Source organism: Myripristis murdjan, chromosome 9, assembly GCF_902150065.1.
Source record: "Myripristis murdjan chromosome 9, fMyrMur1.1, whole genome shotgun sequence".
Classification (NCBI taxonomy): Eukaryota; Metazoa; Chordata; class Actinopteri; order Holocentriformes; family Holocentridae; genus Myripristis; species Myripristis murdjan.
The window spans coordinates 2,420,494-2,437,157 of NC_043988.1; the positions used below are offsets into that span (position 1 = coordinate 2,420,494).

The 16,664-nt window shown below is 40.4% G+C and overlaps 1 protein-coding gene across 1 annotated transcript in view; it reads left to right on the plus strand.

The window, feature by feature from the left end:
* Nucleotides 1-765: 765 nt before the first annotated feature.
* Nucleotides 766-16,664, plus strand: part of apba1a (amyloid beta (A4) precursor protein-binding, family A, member 1a) — an 86,716-nt gene continuing 70,817 nt past the window's right edge. The window contains exon 1 of the mRNA XM_030059177.1: nt 766-861. The gene's annotated coding sequence lies outside the window, so the exon portion shown is untranslated. The remainder of the gene's footprint in view (nt 862-16,664) is intronic.

Genomic DNA, 16,664 nt, shown 5'->3' on the forward strand with positions numbered 1-16,664 from the left:
TTATTTCATTAATTCAGAAAAAACTGCAGATTTTTTTTTCATGAAAAGTTCTCTCTGAATTCTTAAACAATTATCTCATTAATTCAGAAAATCGAGCATTTTTTTCCCCATGACAACTTTTCGCAGAATTCTATGATAATTATCTTATTAATTCAGAAAAACTTCATGAGACGTTTTCACAGAATTGAGAAAAGTATCTCATTAATTCTGGAAATACATTTTTTTTTTTTTTTTTTTTTAGAATGAAAGCTCAGACTTTTGAGATAATTTTCTCATTAATTCAGAAAAAACAGGGCAGATTTTTTTTCTTAAGTGAACGCACAATGCGTCAGAAAACAAAATAAAGGCAAGCAGAGTAACATGTTAATCCTCCCCTCCCCTCCCCGACCCCATATAAACTTCCCATATCCCTGTGCTCAACACACTCCTACTCTAAAATAAAACAGCTCGGGTCAAAGTCTGTTTGGTAACTGGTAATCCACATTTTTCAACTTCCATGAAGACAGCCACAGAATTTTTTTATTTGAAATAAAAACGGCTCTATGTATGCGTTATTAACGCAAAAAGCTGCTCATTTGACTTACCCCCTGCACTAAAGCTGCTCTGAATACTGCTCTCTGCGTTTTTTCCTCCCGTGACAGGAATAAAATCGGGGCTGAGTCCAATAGAAACCTTGAGTGGCCAAACAAGTGGCCAGGGTCTTGCTATTTGTTGTATTGTGTGTCCTGTGATGTGACGGTGGCGGTGGAAGGAGGGGCTGGGAGGCTGCCGAGCACACACAGCCGCTACAGGGAAGATGGAGGACGGTGTGGGAGCGGCGGAGCGGGTGTCCAGTCTGCCGCAACATCCCCGCTGAACCAGGTGAGAAAAGCCGCCTGCTCGGCCCGATGTGCCGCCCGCTGCCGGCGCACGGCTCTCGGACACAACCGCCGTTTCCACCACGTTGACTCGCTGGGTATTTTATGTGTTATTGCTGAGGGACAAGACAGTGTTGCCGATTCTTGACTGTGTTTGAGGAGTGGCCAGGGAAAGCAGAACGACGGTTTGCTTTTTGCTTTTTTCTTTTTCTTTTTTTTTTTTATTAATGGGAAATGCCATTCCGGGATTAACCGGGATGAGATAAAACGCAACACTGGCTGATGTATGAGTCTTTGTGCCGGGGCTGCACCGACCGCCCACTTTGTTGACAAGAAGGAAGCTGCCCATAGAGGCCCTGTTGTTGGCAGGTGCTCAGCCTCAGCACTAACCACTGAACAGACTCGCCTTTTTTCTGGCTTTTGTGTTGTTTTCTTTATTCTAATATCAGGGCTGGCTCGCTCCGGGCGCTCATGTCAGGGACTTGTGTTGCGCATCAACTGGTATCCAAAAAAAGCTGCACGGCTGAGCTATGATAGGCCTGTTCAGCTTGGCTTTAATTAGGGAGCCTCTCTCTCTCTCATCCTCAGTGTGATGCCTGATGCCTGATGCAGCCTCCAGCTCCTGTTTGTGTGGCCTGCTTGTTGTTTACAGACCTGCTCTGTTAGTTTCTGTAACAAGTGACAGCGTCACGGTGTTGGGGCTGCAGCGCCTCCCTCCACCGGGACCAGGCTCCTGATGGGAGAATCAAGCTCATAGGTGTGGAAAAGATAGAAAGGGACGACTTGGCTTAGTATTAAGAGAAGCACATTGCTGCGCCTCATCCCTCCCCATTAATTTGTGCGCCAAACTAGTTCTTGCTTTGCGTTTTCACAAACACAATTTCTGGACTCAACGGCCCTCTGCTTGAAAAATGGGAAGCCCTTCTCCTAATTCAGTGGTTGTCCGATTCCCCTGCTGCCTCCCTGTCCCACCAGCTGCATTCACCTGCCATCTCAGGGTTGATTCATGTTTGCCCTTCATACCAGTGATTTGTGCATGTTTAGCATAATATCTACACAATGTATATACTTTGCATGTCTGCTAATCTTCTTCCAAAGCCTACAGTTGTATTTTTGAACTAGGGTATTGTTTTTCCTCCTGTTTGTCAGTAATTGATTTCCATTCATTCCACTACGATATGAACTTGAACTTTAAGAGATTTCAAACTTTCTTCACACCAATACTCCATCACTGTAATAACGTTATTCACATTAGTTTTCTTAGAAGCAGCAGCGCTGTTGTGTTTTGATGACTTGAAAATGGGTGGAGTGAAATGGCCCCTCCACTGGAAAATGGAAATAGTGCCTGGGAAAATGTTTGCTTCACACAGCCAGTTATCAGTTCTGTGGTTTATTGATGTTGAGGACTTTGTTAGCTGAAGATTTGGAACTTTATAAGGTGGCTTTTGCAAAACAAAAAAAACAAAAAAAAACACAAAAACAAAACAAAACAAAAAATCACATTTGAAAATGTGGGTAAATTGTAATAATTGGGCCAGACATTCAAAATCAGTTATGGTCCTTTTAAAAACATTCATTAGGGCTGGACATTATATTTAGATTAAATCAATATTGTGATAGAAGACTAGATACAGCATATTGAAATACTGCAAACAAGATATAAGTGTTGTTTCCTCCTGGTGTTAAAGGCTGCTCTACAGTAAAGTGATGTGATTGTCTGAACTTAATGGATTGTTGTAGCTGTTGTGTTATTTGCCTCTCAATCTCATAGCATAAATATTTTGTTGAAGCAAAAGCAACCATCCATACAATGTCATCACAATATTGATATTAAGGTATTTGATCCAAGATATCATGATTTTTTGATTTTGTCCATATTTCCTGACCCTACATGTTACTGTATTTTGTTAAAATTCTCCCCAGTTTCTCATCCACCTGCAGACTTTTCTTGTGTAAATGCATCATTTTTTGTTTCAGTATCGATGATGAAGTGAGAGAGCAGAATTGCAAGAAATCATGCTGAAATAAAACCTATGCTCTTGCAAAACATTCTATAAGGAACTTGTGCAAGGCTGCACAGAGCCCCGCCCCCCCAAATGATTTCCTTGCGCAGTGCAAAAACAACACAATTGGAGGAGTAACTGGGGACAGAACTGCACAGGCAGATTTTTGGGGGATACAAATTTTGGGACAACAGCCGCCTGGACAGATCTGAGCTGATGGAGGTATGAAGCCCAATGGATACAAAGAGTGCCCTCAGATCTACCACTCTCCCAAAATCCCATATCTTGACGTCTCTTTTGGTAAGACCACCTGGAATTTTGATATTTTTATTGAGATATTTAGATTTCTGACTGATGAGGATGCAAAGCAGGTAAGCAAGCATATGCATATCTACCTGAACAGACTTACCCTGCACTGCTAGACCACCTAAATACTGTACAGTATTTCCCTACCAGGGTGGGTTTCAGCAGCATCGTGAACAAAGCGTGCGTAGTTTGCATATCTAAGCTACTCCCTTCTTGAGTCTGTGTTTGAGAAAGAGCATGACATCTAGATGGCATGTGTTATTATGTGCAGGGCATTCTCTGAGCTCAGATTTACAGCTTATATTAATAGGATCCCAGTACTCACAAGCCTTCATTATATTATGTGGAATAAAATGCAGAAATTGATGGAAGGTTGTTATTGGATTGAGAATACTGATATTCAAACCTAAGGGTTTGGCTTTGCAGAAGTGATTATCAACCCTTGTCCTAGAGAGCTTAAAGGGGCAGGTTGACCATTTTGAAAAATGTGATATTATTTCTCTCCGAGCTAGCTGTTGTGTAGGACAGTAGTGGTGCTCTCTTCCTCTCATTGTTACTGAGTGCTGGATACTGGCTGGAAGCTCCACATGCTAACTGTTAGCCTCCTGCCATTGAGCTGGACTTCCCCCCAGCTAACACTCTGAAAAATAACTGCCTTAATCCATTCAATTTGTTATATTAATAAAGTTTTAGTTTGATGATGTGTAGGCTTAGTTTTTTTACAGCCTGGAAAAAAAAAAATCAAAGGTAGAACTCTTTTCTTAGGCAGTCTAAACTCTCTGTGCTGGTCCTCAGGAACAAAGGTGGCTGGCAGGTGCCTGAAAGGTTCTTGAGATGTGAGTGATGGAGGGGCGCAGAGGAAAACAAGAAGCTAGCCACAGCATTACTTGCCGGCGATCTTGTAGTACTCTGGCGAAAGTTTTTGTCGTCCCTTTCAAAATGCTGTGAGGGCCAGTAAACAGTGTGCCGCTGCTGGTGTAGAGCTGCAGCCTGGCACAGTCCTGCTCTGATTTCATTTCCATAGTTCACTTCACATCACAGAGTCTGGGCTGCTGTAGTGCTGTGTGTTCACAAAAATAGGTAGCAGGTGGTTGGATCAATTAGCTAACTCATCCAGTCAGACACATGAACAGTTTTTGTAGTATGAGAGTGACCAAGCTGAACAAACAGCAGCAGGCTTTATGGTGAAAGTGAGCAAGCATACTGCCAGCTTTGTTAGCACGGTGACAACGTTCACAAGATCAGCTGCCTGTGCAAAGTTTTAGTTCTAATTATTAGGGCTGTAGTCAACCAAAGAAAATCTAAAGTCCTGAAATTTTGACCAAAAGTCGACTATTCGGGGGCGGCGGGAATACAAAAAAAAAAAAAAAAAAAAAAAGTTGCTATTTTTAGATTAATTAACTGTGCAGTAGCCTACCTGGTAGCCTTGTCCGCCTAAATGAATTATAAATAAACATAAACAACTAGTATTTGCAGTATATTAAATCGTTTTTGACCTAATTATTTTGCACTGAATGACACACTGGAGTCGGTCGGCTCTGACAGCGTTGCATCACGTGCACCTACGCAATATCATAGCCTACGATTTCTGAAAATAGTGCTATGTCAAGCTGCCGTCGTCGCGGGTGTGTGCACCTACAGTTATAAAACGATTATTAGACTAAAACTTTGAAATATGCCAATTCTGATATGTTTATACTCAAAAGTGACGGAGCAACTTAACACAGACATGTTAGCTTACCGTTTTTAGGTGATATGCCATGTTGGTCGTTGAGCTGTGATACGCAAACTGTTGTTTGCAAAGTTTGCATTCGACTTTTTTTTTCCATCTATTTTGGTGAAATGCTGCCACACTGACGACGTCTTTGACATGGTAGAGGCCTAAATGTTCATTAAACGTTCTTAATTAAGCAAATATTCGGAAAGCCAGGCCTAATTTTTTCTTCATTTCAGAACATACAGGCCCACCTGTCTGTCTCTGCCAGTGGGTTGGGCTAATCCAAAATTGTGAAAACAAGGGGGGTGTTCTGAAGACAGACTGTTACCTGTGAAACAGGGTGTTCTGAAAACACCCCCATTAGCACTTAGTGCTTTACTCCTGATAAAATTAACACGGCAAATAATCGACCAATCAGATTTCGGTCGACCAAGAACGTATCGTCCAATAAATCGACCAGTCGACTAACAGACTACAGCCCTACTAATTATATTGAATCAGTTTTCATATTTTCTCTGTATATTCCTCTATTTGTTAGTGACTGTGACATATATTGTGCTACGTCCCTCATGACAGTTTCTTGTATTCTCTGCGTAAATTAGCTTTTGTTTTTATGCTCTACTTCAAATCAAAAGTCAAGTTTGTCCATATGTCAGTTCTCTTCTTCGTCCCAAGTGGGGGCTGTGGTAAAGACACATTACATGCATACATTCAGGCAACATTCAGTAAATATTGGCTAGACATGTCTTCTGTCCGATCTGTATCATCCTGTGGGATGAACCTTTGTGGCCCTTGCAAACTAATGATGGGGTGGCTTCCACACTGAGCTCAGGAGCCCTGCTGTCACTTATCTAATTCTGGCAACTTCATTTTGTTTTAAATTCTTGACAAAAATGTTTTTATATTGCATCATAGTTTTTGTCAAGAAACATTCTTTTTTTTTTTTTTCATCCTGGAAAAAGTGACCAATACTGATTACATGGCCTGTTTACAAAAATCAGCAGAAGATAGAAACTGCGTGCTTGGCAGTTAGTGTCCGTATAGTAAGGTAAATAATACCTACACACACATCCAGTCATGTCCAATTTTCAGGCAAGCGAGGAAAAGCTGTTGGCTAAAAATAGCTGTGACCATCCCCTTGACTCTCTGGTCTTTTTGCAGTTGGTGTGGCGGTTATAATGGCTTTGAGACAACTCTGCCTGTCCCGCCCACAGGGACGGGACGGGCTGGGTTCATGTCTCTGTCACACTATTTATACTTATGCACCAGTCAGTCCTATAACATCCTAAACAAATATTGTGCTTCCTTTGAGAAGCTGTATCCAGTACTTTCCTTTTTTAATCTGCACTTGCTCAACTTCCCCTTCCTCTTTTCACTCTCAGTGTTGTTCACATGAGCCCGCTCTGTATGCTGACTCAAAACCAGTCTGCACGTCTTGGGTTGACCAATCTCAATCTGACCAAATCAGGAAGGGGCTGTCTCCTCAAGGTGTGTGTTCCCTTCTGTCAGGCTGTCAGCTGAGAAATCACCGCTCGGCTCAAGAGGCATATGTGCGCCTGATGGTTAATTAATACACTTATTAGACACTGATTTCTGACTAGAATGCCCACCAGGAATCCCCTCGATTCTCTCGATTAACTGTTCCGGCACTGCAACAGAATAGACATAGACGAAGACCTGTTCTACATAACCCCTGTTATCACCAACATTTTAATTAGAGGCTGTTTTTTATCTTCAACATTTTTCATTAGTAGCTGTAATGGATTGCATTTACAGTTATTTTGTAATTTAATTCCATACCGCTGGAACATAACCTGTTACTCCTAAACCCTGTGGGTGACCTGCCTCAAGTTAAATCATCAACACTGCAAAAACGCAAAATCTTACCAAGATTATTTGTCTTATTTCAAGTCAAAAATGTCTTATTTCTAGTCAAAATATCTCATTACATTTAAAATAAGACATGATCACCTCAGAAGTAAATTGTTTTTTCACTTGTTTCAAGTGAATTTTCACTTGAAACAAGTGAAAATTTGCTTGTTTCATTGGCAAAATTTGCCAGTGGAAAAAGCGAAAATTCACTTGAAATAAGTGAAAATTAGCTAGAAACAAGAAACAAATTTTGCCAATGAAACAAGCAAATTTTCACTTGTTTCAAGCAAATTTTCACTTGAAACAAGAGACAATTGTCTGAAAACATGTTACTTCTGAGGTGATCATGTCTTATTTTGGTAAGATTTTGAGTTTTTGCAGTGAAGATGAGTGACAAGTGTGAGGGTGGAATCCTGACCAGCTGAGGGAGAGGAGGATGAGGCTAATAGTACATCTAAGCTATATCAAACAATAGAACAGTGACTGTCAAGTGGGGGGGACAGGAGTTTTTTTAAAAATGTTAATTTAAAAAATATCAGTCATGCACAATTCCTAAAACAACTAGCCTATGCTATAAAAAGTTCAGTAAAAAATGTAAATGTAAGTTTGATAAAGCACATTTTATATTCAGTCTTCCCTTCTGGTTCCCTGAAGGTGTCAGATGTGCGTGTTGGTGGTTTAAATCTGCTGCCGTGGTCGTCGAGCGAGGACGTTTGTTCACTATGTAGGGTTACCGTTTGCAAGACGACAACTGGATTCCTTTTGAGATTATTTCCCATCCTGCTCCTGGTGGAAATTTACAAGAAGAGCACACTGTTGAACAATGGAGGAAACAGAAGCAGCTCCTGGCCGTGGCTGCCCTTGTGTGTGCAGTGGTTTGCTCTGAAAAACCAGCCAAACAGAAGCGAGCCTGCTTCACGTTCCACAGCCTTCCCACAGTCCCCACCAGGCTCACTGTCTCTATGTTTCCTGCTTTGTGTTTACTGCTGGAGAGAGCGCTCCTACGGGTTGCTGACAACATTCACCTCATTGAACTTGACTATTTGCATGAGCCAAGGCTAAAGACTTCGGATAATATTAAACATGTTTGACTTAATTGGAACGTTGACTGAGTTTTACACAAAAGATTGAGATGACAGAAAAACTCTCATGATTTTATTCTGACATTGGAAATTTGAAAAGTCATTTGTTGCATGGCCGACAAGCTGCCACAAGGAGGAAGGCTGCAGGTTGTAGCTCTAAGGTCACAGCAGTTTGCTCAGGGCTGTTAATTGTGTACTACGCCACAGTGGACTTGATCCATTCATGTACTGGAGGAGTTATAATAACAAGCACCAACAGCTTACACAGCAGCCATTCAACAATATTGACGGCCACCACAGTGGGATTTTTAACAGTAATAAGTTAGGAGTGATGAGATGGCCACACAAATAGGGTCGTTTTTTTTTTTTTTCCTTCACTGAGCATCAGCACTGCTGCAGCCTTCTGCTAGGTCACACGCCTTTATCTCCATCTCCATCTATTGACCAGCAACAAGCAGGCAGACAGCTACATTCCAGCCTGCTTGCTTTGGTTTCAGCCCATTTGTCTTTGGTTGTTTCTGTCTTTGTCAGTGGACGCCGGCTTTGGCAACCTGCAATCGGCTGGCCACTCGCAATGAAGGAAGATAAAACAAGAGGAGATGCTGGCAGTCAAGTGAAAGGAAGCCATTTCGCGTGGCAAATTGCATCTCCATTTGTCCTGAAAAGTCAATGGCAGCTTGGGGCAGAAATGGCCTCTGTAGCAGACGGTGATCAGAGACTGAACCTCCCTGGAGAGGCCAGCCAATCCTCCCTGACCTCCTTAGCGGGACTGTGTGCCTGCACATGCTGGGTGGGGTTTTATGATGTCTCAGTGATGAGAACTGTGTCCTGGTTGATGAGGTACAATACCAGCAGCCACATTATTCAGCTTGCATTTTATCAGCCATCCAGTGGGGCCCCATCCTTGTAAACCTGCAGTGGTTCAGCCAGCTCTGAACTGGAGAGTGAAAGTAAAGTAGTAGCAATGCTGTTGTGTAAGGGACGCCTGTGTGACAGGCAGCCTGGGAGCATTTCTTCCATATCCTCGATATTAGACCTCAGTTTACTCCTTTGTCACAGCATGTTGGACATTGTGTCTCACTAGTTTTCAAGTGGCCCTCTGGCCCTAACATGCAACAGTGAAAGTTCCACCGGTGAAGAGCAAAAGTTTAGCTTTTTCTTTCTTTTGTTGGATAGGTACACATTGGATATGTAAGAGGAAAAATCCACCGCACTCTGCTGACTCCTTGCAGTTCACAGTGCTTCAACCAATGAAAGTCAGACAGCAGACAAAGAAAAGGTTCACACACACACACACACACACACAGCCAAAGGCTCCACTTAATTTGTCATTTTTTCTTTTTAATCAGCAGGGGAAGAGAAAACACAGACGTTTTGACTTTACATGCCCTCTTCAGTTTGCTGACACAGCACAAAACTTGCAGACTCTATATGGGGGGCACACCCATCACAGCTGCAGCCACTTGCTTAATTGCTATAGCCACACTGCTAGGTCTTGTTCAGACTGCAGGCACATTGTGTTTTTTTTTTTTTTTTTTTCCTCAAATCAGATCTATAAGACAGACTGTCAACACTATTATCTGCTAGCGATCAGATCGGATCTGCACGGGTTGCTGCGGTAACGATGTAGGTGTCAGTAACTGCGCACACTGATGACACAGCCTTCCGACGTGGAAGCAGGAGAAATGTCCAGAAGCCTCTCCACAAAGCGCCAGCAGACAATTTATTTCAGCATCTGTCCACGGACTGTTCTCATGGATTTTCCTCAGCCGCTGAGCCGCTCTGATGTACTTCCGTCACTCTGGATTTGACGTTGTTGTTGTGTGTCGCGTTGTGAATGACCCGAAAGACAGCTTGAAAACCAATGTCAGCATCTCGCATCCAGACTGAGATGCATCTGCAGAAAGCTGATTGAAAACGCATTGCAAATGGTGTTGCAAAGGGGTGGAAAGTTTCCGGTAAATTTCCCGGAAAGTTTCCGAAGATTCCCGTGGGAATTTTCACTCTGGAATATTGGAAATTTTCAGGAGATTTTTGCTTTCACTCTTTTTCCAATTTTTCAGAAAATTCCCAGGAATATTCAGCTCGGGAATTTTGGGAATTTTCGTGTTTTTTTTTTTCTTGTTATCCATTTGAATGAGGTGTTTAAAAAGTTTCCATGGAAATTTAAGCTTGGGAAATTTGGAAATTTTCATTTTTGTTGTTGTTAACTTAAGGTGAATGGGGAAAAAATAAACAATAATCAATAAAATGAATGTCAGCATCAATATCACCACTTTTTTTAGTTGCTGAGGGGGACATACAGTGCTGTGAAAAAGTATTTGCCCCGTTCCTGATTTCTTATTTTTTTGCATATTTGTCACACTTTAATGTTTCAGATCATCAAACAAATTCTGATATTAGACAAAGATAACCCGAGTAAATATAAAATACAGTTTTTAGATGATGATTTCATTTATTAAGGGAAAAAGGCTATCAAAACCTACCTGGCCCTGTGTGAAAAACTAATTGCCCCATTGCCCCCTTGCCATAATTGATGGAACCATGAATTCTGCTCTCTACCAGAAAATCCTGAAGGACAATGTCCGGCCATCAGTTCATGACCTCAAACTCTAGCGCACTTGGGTTAAAATGCACCAGCAAGTCCACCTCTGAACGGCTTAAAAAATAAACAAAATGAAGGTTTTGGAGTGACCTAGTCAAAGTCCAGAATTAAATCCAATTGAGATGCTGTGGCATGACCTTAAACAGGCCTTTCATGCTTGGAAACCCTCCAATTTGGCTGAATTAAAACATTTCTGTAAAGAGGAGTGGGCCAAAATTCCTCCACAGTGATGTAAAAGACTTATTGCCAGTTATGAAAATTGCCCAAAATTCCCTGGAAATTCATTATAATGTAACATGTTTGCATGCATATGTGTATGACCAGGTGAATGCAGTGAATATAAATTCCCGAAAATTCCCGTTTATTCCCATTTATTCCCGTTAATTTCCAAAAATTCCCATGGAAATTTTCCGACTTTGAAAATACCGGGAATTTTGCAACACTAATTGCAAACCACCTCTGAACGTGGTTAGGATCCAATTTGCAAAAATCGCATTCCATGTGGTTTTTGGCTGTCCAGACTTTCTAAAATCAATCTGGATATGACGAAAAAAATGGAGTCTGAACAAGGCCATACACAGAGAACTCAAAAAAAACAAAGAAACAGTGCATAACCCTCACATCAGACTGTGCTGTTCATTGTGATGTAGAACAGTCATACAGTGCAGCAAGTCTTTTCTGCAGGCAGTAAAGTTGCTACTTGTTTATATTCAGATCAGCAAACATGTGACCCAATGATTCTTCACATAATAAATATGTAACATAATATATAAGTAAAGACAGACAAACATCTTTACAGACAATGACACAATGACAGTTAACAGGCAGAAGGTGAGCAGAGTTTTGATATAGCAAACATGTGACCCAATGATTCTTCACATAATAAATATGTAACATAATATATAAGTAAAGACAGACAAACATCTTTACAGACAATGACAGTTAACAGGCAGAAGGTGAGCAGAGTTTTGATATAATGAACACAACAAATTAAATTGGTAACCCTTATAATTACCATAATTAATGAATGGTATTCATAGTTGATCAAACTTAGGTTTATTTTACTTAGGTTAGTTTACTGTTAACAAACAAATGATAACTAATGTTTACTAATTATTAGTAATATTATAATTTGTTATCATCAGATAAATGTAATGCAGTAAAAAGTGCCATATTTTGGCACAAAGTGGCACAAAACATAAATACTCAAGTGGAGTGCCAGCAGTTCGTGTTAGTGTTTGGGTGAATGTACTTAGTTACTTTGTGCCTCTGTCTGTAACCTCACTGCTGCTGGATTTGTGTGATACTGTGCTTGTCGGTGGTGTGTGTTATGGTGTGAGCATTTTAGCAGAACCAAATGTCGTGTCTCAGTCTATGTTTTAACATTTCATGGTTATTTTGTGTATAGCATTACTCATAATTAGTAAGCATCATTAATTATCGTTTCATTGTTTGTTCATTGTTTAAATATCTTAACTAAAGTTTAATTAACAATCAATTTGCCATTTATTAATGATGGTTATTATATAGTGTTAACAAGGAGGGAAAAGGTAAAGGCTGGTATTATCTGGCTATTTTCAGAGCTGGGAATATCAGCACAAAAAAAAAAAAAAAAAAAGTGGATTGACACTGGTGCTCCCTTGGTGCTAAGTTATGTTCTTTTGCACATTTGAACATGTTTGAACTGTACCTTTGACATGTTTTTAACTTCACTAGTTAACTAGTTAACACTAGTTGACAGCCCCTGGCTCCTTAGTTGCAACTGCTGTGGCCAATATGTTAACTAATGCACAGCATGCAAATAAAGCAGGGAGCACAGACCACCAACCTGATTGGTTGGTGGTGTTTATTTTGAACTGGAAAGAGCAAGCTTCAGTGCACACCTTTTTCCCACTAATTAGCATGTAGTGCGACTAACTAGTTAACTAATTAAGTTAACTAAGATTTTGTCTTTCTCTAGTGAACTAGTGAAGAAAGTTGCAGGTCACTAGTGAACTAGTGCAATGAGTATGTGCTTCCCTAGTGAACATGTCAGACCTTTTGCATGTCACTTGTTAACTAGTAAGACTTTCAGTGTTAGGGTGTTGAAATGCTCACCAGCTGGGACTGTGGTTTTGTTAGTGCAGCATCCATTGTCACAAGTTAGGCTTCTGCTGGAACAAGGTGGACAAAAGTGCTACTAGTGTCTGAAAAAGATTCACTAGTTTTTTGTTCAGCCGGTAAGACAAAATGTCCAACATGGTGTGACAAGCCTAACTAATGGACATGCAGTTATTTTAAGAATGTTAGCTGGGTGAAGGAGGCTGTCAGTTAGCATTCGGAGCATCCAGTCACTATCCAGCACTTACTATCCATTTCTTTTTTGGTGTTTCTGCTTTATTTGGTAGTGACAGTAGGGAGACGAAAGGCAGGGGAGAGAGAGTGGATGACAGGCAGCAAAGGCTCCAGGCAGGATTCGAACCCACGCCGCTGCAGTAAGGGCTCAGCCTCAGTATGCAGTAGACACTTTACCAGCTGAGCTTGCAGGGCAACCCCTCTGGTTGACCTTTTGCATCACACAACAGCATAGCAACAAAGCAGCAATAAAAGAATAGATAGCTAGTGAGGGGAACTGCTCTAACCTTCAGAACATGGCAGAACACCTAAGCCAGTTGTTGGCTGATTGAAGCATTTACATGCTTCAGTAAACTGATACCCAGTTGTGTTATCTAGGTCTGTTAGCCTGACTCTGAAGCAACTGACTTGGTGGGGCTAACATGCTAACTTTTCAAATGCATGTAAACCCATTGATATTTTAATATAGTGACGGGGTGTGGTATGGCAACTCAGATGAGGAAAGAGGCTCACTGTATAGAATTTTGCATAGAATTACATAGAATTCATGGGGCCCAAAACTCCTACCAGGGCCCCGGCTTCCACCCAAATGCATGATGACTAAGTTAACTAATTAATGAATACACATGGCAGGAAGGATGATGGCTTGTTTGAGCATCCTTAACAGTGAGACAGGGGGAGCTGATAAAGCTCAAATGTACTTTTTTCTTTTTTTTTTTTTTTTTGGTGGATTATCAAAATGTTAAAAAATGTTAATGCTTAATCCCTTAGTACCAAGGCACTTTCTCTTTGGAAATAATCGCTCAAAGTTGTTCTGATAGATTGCCTTAGCATTATGGGAGCTTTGAGTGAATCAAGGCCTGACACTCTTTTGAACCTAACAAAAACTGTGGATTTGTCCGTCATTGCTTACATGAACCTATGATTCAGTATGAAGTGCAGGACTGATGAACATGAAAATTAAATCTTCTGATGAACAACATTTGCGGTTAGTTTAAATATTACAAAATATTCCTTTTAACCAAAAAGGAGGAGAAGAATCATAGTTCATGATGAGAGGCCCGTTTGCTCATAACTTGGCATTATTAAGCAATACAGCCATTTGAACTCTTTCAGTGTGTCTTCTGCTTTCTCCTGATGTGGTGATTATTTGCTGACAGTTTGCCCACTGTACGTACTACCCTTGTTCAGTTACATTCATTCCTGGCTGCCCACTCTGCCTGCAGCCTCCTGGTCTCCAGCGAGTGTAAAAATCAGACTTTTTTTTTTTTTTTTTTTTTTTTCGTAGCTCACACTTCACTGGTGTGAAAAATAGAGGAGGAACCATGGGGGAAAATAGACACAGAAGTCCTATTTTACATTCTTGATGTTTTATTAACTCATGAGACAGGAATGGGGGGGTGATACCAGGACAGTTCAGTAACCAGACTTATGAATGAGAGACTCATTCAGCAGTATTTAATTGTAGTATGGATACACTATGAAAACGAGACAGCAAATGAATACTGGATGAATATCAAGGTTTATTTCACTGAAATTGAAACAGTTCTTAGAAGCAAAAAAATGCTTACTTTTCATTAATAAGTTACCTTGTAGGCCATTTCCAGTGCCTTCATGAATGTAAGCTGCAGGGTTCTATTGAGGTGGACTCAACATTGCATAGGGCTGTTATCAAGTTGACAGTTCCAATCAATCTGACTTTATTCATATAGCGCTTTTCATACAAAGACATGTAACGCAAAGTGCCTCAGATGAGAAAATATAGCATTTCAGTGATCAAGCCTGCCTGAGAAAGGAACAGTTGCACTTAAGCAGTATTTCTAAGGTGCTAAAAAGCATTTTTAGCCACAGTTTGATGTTAGATTCAAAATTCAAATCAGCAGGAGGAAGCACACCAAGATTTTTTGCTAGGGGCTTCATGTTTTGTGCCATGGATTTTACATTAGTGCACAGCATCTCTTTCTGGGCCTTTGTTCCAGTAATTAAACACTTGGTCTTTGTTTAGTTGTGCAAAATTATGGGACATCCACAAGCTGATATGATCAGTTTGTCAATAGGGCTGAGGTAATTGGGTGATTAGGAAATGTACAGTTGTGCATCATCGGCATAGTTGTGAAAATAAATCCCGTGTTTCCCAGCGGCAGTATAAAGAGACGGGTCCTAGAATAGATCCTTGAGGTATCCCCCCCAACACTGTATTAAAATGATGCCACCATCATTTGTTAAAGTACATACCACAACCTCAGTGCCACAGCTTTAGTGAGGAGCACCACTGCTGCAGCTTCTTGGTAGCCCTCAGCACAGTCCAGCTGACAGTGATGTTCCGCTTCAAAAACCATTATCCTTGTTGAAAACTTCGAACTTGCAGCACAGTCTTGAATTATCCACCGAAAAAATGGTTGCAAACAGGGCTTTCTAACAAGTTTTACTCAGCATTTATGATAATAGATTGCCTTGTCTACATCCACACCATTTTGCTGAATCTAATGCTGCTTTAATGGGAGCTTTGACCTTGGGATATCCCTCCTGGGAATTTCAAAAGGGGTGCCATGCTGGTCTATTCATTCCCAAATGTGTGTTGTTGTTCTTGTCTTTTTGCTCTGCTGGGAAGCAGGAGTGTTTAGGTCAGTATCAGTCAGTCTGTAATATAAAATCACAAAAAGTAAGAGCAAATAACTGGCAGCAGGGTTTCCTTTAAGTTACTGTAAAATCACATTTTTTATTGTCACTAAAATGTAGTTTGGCATTGTTAATAACAAATACAGTATGTTTTTTTTCTTTTTACTTTCACAGCATTTTAGTTAATTGCCATGTTTTTTTTAAACACACATAGGAATACAATACATACACATAATACATAAGAATAAGGTCACCTTTGCTAAGAAAAGGCAGTTTTAATGTTTATATAATGTATAAAGTCTTTAATAGTCCAAAGCTGACCACACACACACAACACAAACCACAACAAAATTTTTGTGAGTAACAAACAGGGCTAAATCACTATTTTTTCAGTTATGTAAGTAAAATGTGTGAGAAAAAATACACAGCCTCGAATTTGATTCTTTTTTATATAATTGTAAACTGCACATGCAGAAGAGTTGCATGTTAAACTAGTGAAAAAGGCACTACCTGAGACTGAGCCTTTTTCTTAAAATGCCTTTGTTTTTGTTTTTTTGAAAAGAGGAAAAAAAAAAAATGAAACAGTGTTTAGAAAACTAAACCAGGTGACCAGAACAGTTTGAACAGTTTGAAGCTATAAAACAAAATTTGAATGGTAGCAACAGGAATGTGATTCAGTTATGATTCACAGTTAGGCTCATGAAAACAATTTAAGAAGTTATTATGTAGCATTTTAACTTGCTAATCCTGTCAGTTGTCAATATAATTCTGTCCAAAAACAATTCAAATTTAAATGAAAATGTAATGAGCACCACCAGACATGTTAGATCTTGTCCACATATGGACCGTCTTCTCGCTCTCATGAGGCACATGGTTAAGTGAGGAAGTGCAGTGTTGGCTGGTGGCAGGGCAGTGAGTGAGTTTACTGACTGGACCACTCAAAGACACCAGAAACCACATACATAAACCTGTGTAGATTCATAAATCCGTGCATATGCATGCTTCTGCTTTATAAGTCAGTGACTGAGGAACTGGGCGCATGTGCACAAGCCTCTTTTATGCTCCCATAATTAGCTATCAATGTGTGAAGATGAACACTCACCCTTAACCAGCCTGTTTCACATCAATCCTCTGCCTGCTCCAGCAGGTTTTACACCTGTCAATCAAACAAGCAGGAAATTACAAATGCCGCACTCTACTTCCCTCTAGCACTAAAAGGTCAAATTATTAATCCACACAAATATCTCAAGTTTTTTGTATTGCCATAAA